The following is an 8662-nucleotide window of genomic DNA, read 5'->3' as shown; positions in this document are numbered from 1 at the left end:
AACCCAAGAATGAGAGCAGTTCTGCTAACCGCCCAGGCTCAGCAGCAATGGGCACCACATCCTCAGCCTCAACCTTCTCACGAGATCTTGGCCATGGGTTCGCTGTGCGCTGTAGGTGTCCCATCAGCATGGGTTCTGAGGACCCACTAAGACTGACATCACTCAAAATAAGCGCGAGGCAACTCCTACCCCCACTCCCTACCCAAGGGAAGATGGCTTTTACCTTGAAAATAATTATCAAAGGTCCTGCACCTAATTTTGTATTCATAAATTTGTATTCTTTTTCTTAAAGAACTCCCCAACACCTGCAAACTACATGGGCTTCAGGTACTGCAAAACTTGTACCCACTCTTATGCTAACACATTACTGTTAGAATGCAGATAATTTAAATGGATTGAAGTAGGGCTTTCTCACTTTAAAAATATGGAATTGCTTTAAAGAAATGTTGAATTCTGGTAATTTTTCTAACCCTTTAATGGCCAAAAAAAGAAAAAAATGATGTTCAGATAAGTCATTCATTTGCTGTGTAGTTTATACCAAACTGTGGTTTACTCTACTAAAGTTTCTTGCGCTCCTTAAAAGATGACAGTGGTGTTTTTCTACCAAGAAAATGGTAGATCTTCATGAAACTCTCATGTAAGGCTGATCCATGGTCAATGAATTTGTTGACAATGGGGTTCCTTAGTGGGAACATTCTTTCAGTACAAATATTCTTCAAAAGACAAATTAAAATTGGTCCTTTTGTTGTTAATTTTTAAATGAGCAATTATTAACATAAGTACCCAAATATAAGGCAAGGAGTTTTTCTTCAAAAATTTTCTTTCCCCCCAAAAGATCTTTTTATTTTAAAGATTTTATTTATTTATTTGAGAGAGATAGAATGAGAGATAGAGAGGACAAGAGGGAAGATGGTCAGAGGGAGAAGCAGACTCCCCGCTGAGCAGGGAGCCCGATGTGGGACTCGATCCCCGGACTCCAGGATCATGACCTGAGCCGAAGGCAGTCGCTTAACCAACTGAGCCCCCAGGCGCCCCCCCAAAAAGATCTTAACTTGTGCTTACATTCATATGAAGTCTTGCATATTATGAGTGTCCTCTCAATTATTTTATCATGAAAAACAAAGTCCTTTTTAGAGAATATGTTACCCTAAAAGGCTCTCAATCAGTGATAGTTTGGTTGGTTATAGAGATCTGTTGACAAAACTAACACCGAAAAAAAGCAAAAAAAGGGGCAAATAATCATGACTCTAGGGTTGATGACCTCACATTGGCAAAGACTATATGTCTTTGTAAACAACTTCATGATCAATTTGAAAACCTCATAGGAAGAGTTTAAATTGTGGAGAATACAAATCCAAATATAGAAGTTGAACTTTTTAAAAAAGAAATGATCCTCATACTCAGTGGATGGATATTAGAAGTGGAGGAGGGACCGTAAAGTATCTCCCAAACTGAGAAGGCACTTTGAGACCAAAAACCGAGGTAGCCCCCTCCATACAGTTTACACAGAATTGTATGCAAGGTAACTTGCTGACAGGGCATCAGCTGGGTGACAATCCATGGTAGCCGCACAGCTATTCTTTGCAAAATCCAGACCTTAGTCCAGCGATTTTTATAGAATGAGGAGATGTGCAGTAGGGCACTGTCATGAGATCAAAGGGTTCATATGCACTTCCAAGGGCTTGCACGCCCCTAATTGGCAGTAAACCTTTAATTAGCTCTTGGTCATCAACCGTGCATCAGGAAGGAGAAAGACTGTTACCTCTAACAGATTCCTGGCCAAAAGAAGCCTCCCCTAATCCCAGCCGTGGTGGGCATTTCTAAGGTATGTATCAGTCTCTAAGGGGCCTAGAACACACAGCCCTAAGAGAGGTCACTGAGCAAACATGAACACGATGGAGGGCCAAAGATGGAGTCGGTATTGTCTGCAAGCCTACAATGGATGCTTGGATATTGGGGGAAATTTTCCAATGACAACATTATATGCAAATGAAAAGCTGTATTTAAGACTCAGAAGGAGTGAAAACTGTGTGCTCTAGAAAACTTGCAAATGACGTCAACAGTGGCTCTAGTAATCATGAAGACACTGAGACAGAAGCTGCCGTAAACTATTGTTTGAAGATTTTATTTATTTGAGAGAGTGTGTGAGAGTGTGTGTGTGTGTATGTGAGAGTGTGTGCGTGTGTGTGTGTTTGTGTGTGTGTGTGGAGTTGGGGGGAGGAGCAGAGGGAGAGGGACAAGCCGACTCTGCACTGAGCACAGAGTCCAACATGGGACTTGATCCCATGACTCTGAGATCATAACTAGAGCCGAAATCAGGAGTCAGGTGCTCAACCGACTAAGCCACCCAGGTGCCCCCATAAACTGTTTAGATAAAAATATTCCCTGAATTGTGAAAAAGGTGATTTCTAAATTAACATTTATATCACTTTAAATGTGCCTATGATTTAAATGTACTTACTAAATGTTATAGATTATTTCATCTACGTCCCTAAAATTTTATATATTCAAATTGTCAAAATCAAGCCCATGAAAACCTTTTTTGGCCTTTCTTTTTGGAAAAATTGCCACTCACTTTACTTTTTTTTAAAGATTTTTATTTATTTACTTGATCCCAGGACCCTGGGACCATGACCTGAGCCGAAGGCAGATGCTTAACAACTGAGCCACCCAGGCATCCTGCCACTCACTTTATACTTGAACATATTTTCCATATAATTAATGAAGATTTCCATTAAAACATACTTAATTCAGGGGCGCCTGGGTGGCTCAGTTGGTTAAGCGACTGCCTTCAGCTCAGGTCATGACCCTGGAGTCCCGGGATTGAGTCCCACATCGGGCTCCCTGCTCAGCGGGGAGTCTGCTTCTCCCTCTGACCCTCACCCCTCTCATGCTCTCTGTCATTCTCTCTCTCTCAAAAATAAATAAAATTTTTTTAAAAAGTACTTACTTCAGTTCAGACAGGTTAATTGATTTATGTAATGTTAAATACATTTGAATTTTCTCCCTAGTAATGAAAAAGTTGTGAACTACTTATACCAGAACCCTGATGCAATTTTTATACTGATTTGTTTTCCCTGGGCTGCAGGTAGCTCCCTTTGTTTTACCAAATGGGGCCAAAAGAGTCATGATTTACTGGAAGGTATTCCAATAAAGTGCTTAGGAATTTTCATCACCATCTAAGTGATTTATAAGATCAAATGTCATGGGACACCTGGGTGGCTCAGTTGTGAAGCGTCTGCCTTCGGCTCAGGTCACGATCCCAGGGTCCTGGGATCGAGCCCCGCATCGGGCTCCCTGCTCGGCGGGAAGCCTGCTTCTCCCTCTCCCACTCCCCCTGCTTCTGTTTCCTCTCTCGCTGTGTCTCTCTCTGTCAAATAAATAAATAAAATCTTAAAAAAAAATACCAAATGTCATACGTGTACAGGAATCTGAAGCATGTAAAGAATTTCCTTACTGATAGATAATTAATAATAGGCATTCAAGATTGCTCAATAAGTGATTTTTATATTTCTAAAGTAAGAAATTCTGTTACCTTTCTTTTGTTATTTTCACTAGAGCTAGAAGGACTTTTCAGAAGTTGACATTCTAACCCCTCCACCACTTGTTTTTAATGTAATGGTTGATGTCCTTAAATTGAATCTGCCATCTTGCAATTGTTTCAGTTTGTCCCATCTGTGGTTTGTTCCATTTTGCCTGTTTTCTCCCTTTTGAATTAATAGACTATGTTAAAAAATATCCTGTGTATTGGGTGCCTGGGTGGCTCATTCGTTAAGCATCTGCCTTTGACTCAGGTCGTGATCCCAGGGTCCTGGGATCAAGTCCCACATCAGTCTCCCTCTTTGGGGGGAAGCCTGCTTCTCCCTCTCCCACTCCCGCTGCTTGTGTTCCCTCTCTCACTGTCTCTGTCAAATAAATAAAATCTTTAAAAAAAAAATCCTGTGTATCTCCACTATTGCCTTATTAGCCAAATGTGGGTTTTTTGTTTTGTTTTTAGAGAGGGAGGGGAGGGGCAGAGGGAGAGAGAGAATCTTAAGCAGGCTCCATGCCCAGCACAGAGCCCGATGTGGGGCTTGATCCCACAACCCTGAGATCATGACCTGAGCTGACATCAAGAGTCAGATGCTTAACTGACTGAGCCCCCCAGGCGCCCCCAGCCATATGTCTTTGTTTTATTGTTTTAGTGGATGCTTTAGAATTTACGATATGCATTTTTAACTTATTACAGTCTATCTTCAAATATTATTCTTGGTTAAGTTTATTCCTAAGCAATTTATTGTTTCTGATTCTATTGTAAATGGGTTTTTTTTTTTTTTAGTTTCTTTTTCAGATAGTATGTTGCTAGTATATAGAAACACAACTGATTTTTACATGTTGACTTTGTGTCCTGCAGCTTTTCTGAGTTCATATATTAGTTCCAACAGTTTTTTGGTGGAGTCTTTAGGGTTTTCTGTATATAAGATCATGTCATCTGAAAACAGAGACACTTTTACTTCCTCCTTTCCAATTTAAATGTCTTTTATCTCTTTTCCCTGCCTAGCAGCTCTGGCTAGGACCCTAGAACTATGCTGAATAGAGTTACAGGAGTGGGCATTCTTGTCTTGTTCGACCTTAGAGGAAAATCTTTCAGCTTTTCACCGTTAAGTATGATGTTAGCTGTGGGCTTGTCATATACAGCCTTTATTTTTTTTTAAGATTTTATTTATTTATTTGAGAGAGAGCATGAGAGTGGGGTGAGGCGCAAAGGGAGAGGAAGGAACAGACTTCCCGCTGAGCATGGAGCCCGATACGGGGCTCGATCCCAGGACTCCAGGATCATGACCCAAGCAGAAGACAGACGACCAACCGACTGAGCCACCCAGATGCCCATATATAGATTTTATTATGTTGAGATATGCTCCCTTCTATACCTAATATGTTCAGAGTCTTTATTATGAAAGGTGTCAAATGCTTTTTACGCATCTATTGAAACGATCACTTGATTTGTCCTTCATTCTGTTAATGTGGTATATCACACTGACTGATCTCCATACACTGGACCACCACTGTATCCCAGGGATAAATCCCCCTTGATCATACTATACAATCCTTTTAATGTGCTGTTCAATTCTAGGTAAAATTTAAGAACCTTACAGTAGCATACTTCCATTTCCTCCTTCCGACTTTTGCTACTGTCTCTTGTATACAGCATAGAGTTTCGTTTTGATTTGCACAGCAATCTAAAGATCTTTTTCTTTGAATGGGAGAATTAAGCCCATTTACATTTATTGTTAAGACAATATGTTTGGTCTCTGCTCGGTCATATTTATGACCTATATATAGAAGCAGACTTCTATGTCATATTTATCGTGCGTCTTTCACTATGTGGTAGAATCGTTTTCTCTCTTTAAATTTTTTACACTTTTTGTTATTTAAGAATATTTGTAATTTTGTTTGGTGGTAATATTTGTAATTTTGCAGTTACCTTCATACTTTATGTAATTTCCTCGGCCTTCTTATTCCTTCATTAGGCTTCTACTCTTTGCTTTGTCAAGTTTAATATCCTTAGACATACACCTATTATCTGTATGAAATCAATGAACTTAATTCTATTTTCCCTTTTCTTCCTTCTCCCATTTAAAAACAAGTTGTATTATTTCTACTTTATCAGAAATTCATTTAGATATCGATCTTCCACCCTCCCCCCTCCCTTTTTGTAGTCTTAGAACCACAATTAAAAATATTCTAAGCTCCCTACCAGTCTGCCAAATTTTCCCCAATCATCTCTTGATTGGATGAACTTCAGCTTCTAGGACAGGAACTGGAAACCTGTGAAGGGCCAGAAAGTAAATATTTGCAGTTTTGTGGGCCATACATCCTTGTAACAATTCAACTTTGCTGCTCTTGCACACACGCAGCCAGACACCACACATGCAAGCTGAGTATGGCTGTGTTCCAATAAAACCCGATTTACAAAAACAAGTGGCAGTGGTTTGACCAGTGGGCTACTGTTTGTTGGCTCCTGATTAATAAATTCCTTAGGCAAGGCTCATGATTACCGTATTTTGTCAGTTCTTGCCTCTGAAGGACTGCTTTGATACAGGAGATAAATTTTTGTTGTATCTGGGGCGCCTGGGTGGCTTGGTCCTTAAGCGTCTGCCTTTGGCTCAGGTCATGGTCCCAGGGTCCTGGGATCGAGCCCCGCATCGGGCTCCCTGCTCGGCGGGAAGCCTCCTTCTCCTCTCCCTCTCCCCCTGCTTGTGTTCCCTCTCTCATTGTCTCTCTCTGTCAAATAAATAAAATCTCTAAAAAAAAAAGTCTAATATCATGCTGATTTATTTTCCCAATCAGATGACTTGTTAATTTGTCTGCAGGTCCAGAGGGTTTAAAATATTTTTTAATCTTCAAATTCTAATAGTATGGGTCATATGATAGATTCTTTCGATAGTTTCGTATTTTATTTCAGTGAAATTTGCATAGATAATAATTTCAAGTCATAGTTCTTTTTGAGTGTTTTGTTTAGCTTTCTTGAAGGTCTCCATTTATCCTTGTGTTGGAGCGTTCTCTGCCTTTTACAATGATTATTTTCCTTGGGGGTCTTTTCCCTCTTTGTGTTCCTTTTCTTAGCTCTTGCATTCCTGTTCTTTCTATCCATTTAAATACTTTGTATTTATTATATCAGAGACAACTTTCTTTTAGTCGTTTTTGAAATAATTCTTGTCTTTTGATTCAATTTCTTTCCAGTATTCTGCCAGCTCTTTTTGCAACTGTCTATTCCTGTTCAGAATTTTACATTTGTGAGGTACAGTGTTCTTGCATTTCTAGAATTTGTTGGATTAAACTTAATTCGTGTTGGACTGTTATATTAAGTCACCTTCTGCTTTGTGAGTTTAAATAATATTTTCATTAGCTGAAAAGTTTGATTTATAGGGGCGCCTGGGTGGCTCAGTTGTTAAGCATCTGCCTTTGGCTCAGGTCATGATCCCAGGGTCCTGGGATCGAGCCCCGCTTCGGGCTCCCTGCTCGGCGGGAAGCCTGCTTCTCCCTCTGCCTGATGCTCCTCCTGCTTGTGCTCTCTCTCTGACCAAGAAATAAAATCTTTAAAAAAAGTTTGATTTATACTTTCTGTATTGTTATGTTTATTCCTGTTTATGATACAGTGTGTTGGCTTTTCCTGACCAGCAATAACAGATGCAGATCATCCTATCCAAACCAACGTGTTTAGTTGCTTACTCTGTTTCTTGGTTCAAGAGTGCCCTTTTCTGGGCAGTTTTCAAAAAAATGGCACTTTGTTTGAATGGCTGGGGATTCTGTATTCTTCTGCTTCTTTGCTATTACCATGTTGCTTATCTTCAGCCCCTTCCTTCTTATTTTTATCATCAGACTTCCAAGAGACCCTTCCCCTTTCCCAGGTGCCTTTCCCTCCCCTGGAAACACTGCCTTCCCAACATTAAAACTCTCTGTTCCCTCACATCTTCCAAGACCATTTCTTTTACTCACCAGCCATGACTCTGATACAAAAAAACAACAAAATCCATTAACTGGAAGAGAGCCCTGTTATTAATGTATATTTTTTAATTATTGAAAGTATTTTCGTATGAGGTTTTTCATCAACAGCTGATGGTTCAGTACAGACAATTAAAAGCTGCTCTTTTAAACACATTCTAAATAGGTAATATACACAAATGAATAAAAAATAATACCACAAACTTAACCACGCCCACTGGCCCCCTTAAAGAGTAAGATACTATAAGTGCAGTCTGCAGGTACTCCCTCTCCAATTGCATCTATTCTCTCCCTGCTTTTGGCCTCTTCAAATACTGACCTAAGCAAGATGCCGTATCATTTCACATATTTCTAACTTTATATATGTGTATCACATTGTAAACATTTCTCTAAAACTGGTTTTTCTCAATTTACTTTTTTGAGATTCATCATGTCGTTATATGTATCTCTACTTCATTGGTTTTTAACTCCTGTATAGTATTCCATCATGTGACTCTAACACAATTTATGTGTTATAGTTCTTCTTTTTATAGGCATTAAGGTCATTTTCATTGTTTGCTATTGTTAATAATGTCTCTATGAGCAGTCTTATATATGTCTTCTCACATATGTGTATAAGAAGGTCTATGTCTAGGAGTGGAACTTCTGGATGGTAGGGTGTGAATGTCTTCTACTATATAAAATATTGCCAAATTGTTCTCCAAAGGAATAGTAAGGATTTACACTGCCAAAGCAGTATATGAAAATTCTTACTGCTCTATATCTTTGACAATATTTTCAAATTTTTATGGTTTTTTTGCCAGTCTGCATGAAATTATTCTGATTTTATTTTTTTCTAGTTTTACTGAGATGTAATTGACATGCAACATTGTGTAAGTTTAAGGTGAACAATATAATGGTTTATGTATATGTGCAAAATGATTACACGTTTAGTTAACATCCATCACCTCACATAATTAAAATTTTTTTCTGTGACAATTTTTAAGATCTACTCTCTTAGCAACTTTCAAGTATACATAAAGTATTCTTAACTGTAGTCACCTTGCTTTACCTTACAGCCCCAGAAATTTATAGTAATCAAAACAGTATGGTATTGTCATAAAAACAGACACACAGGGACACCTGCGTGGCTCAGTCAGTTAAGCACCTGCCTTCAGCTCAGGTCATGATCCCAGGG

This window comes from Eumetopias jubatus, unplaced genomic scaffold (genome assembly GCF_037043125.1).
Source record: "Eumetopias jubatus isolate StellerSeaLion01/CBP00866 unplaced genomic scaffold, mEumJub1_p1.0 scaffold_8, whole genome shotgun sequence".
Classification (NCBI taxonomy): Eukaryota; Metazoa; Chordata; class Mammalia; order Carnivora; family Otariidae; genus Eumetopias; species Eumetopias jubatus.
Note: the sequence above shows the minus strand (reverse complement) of the source record.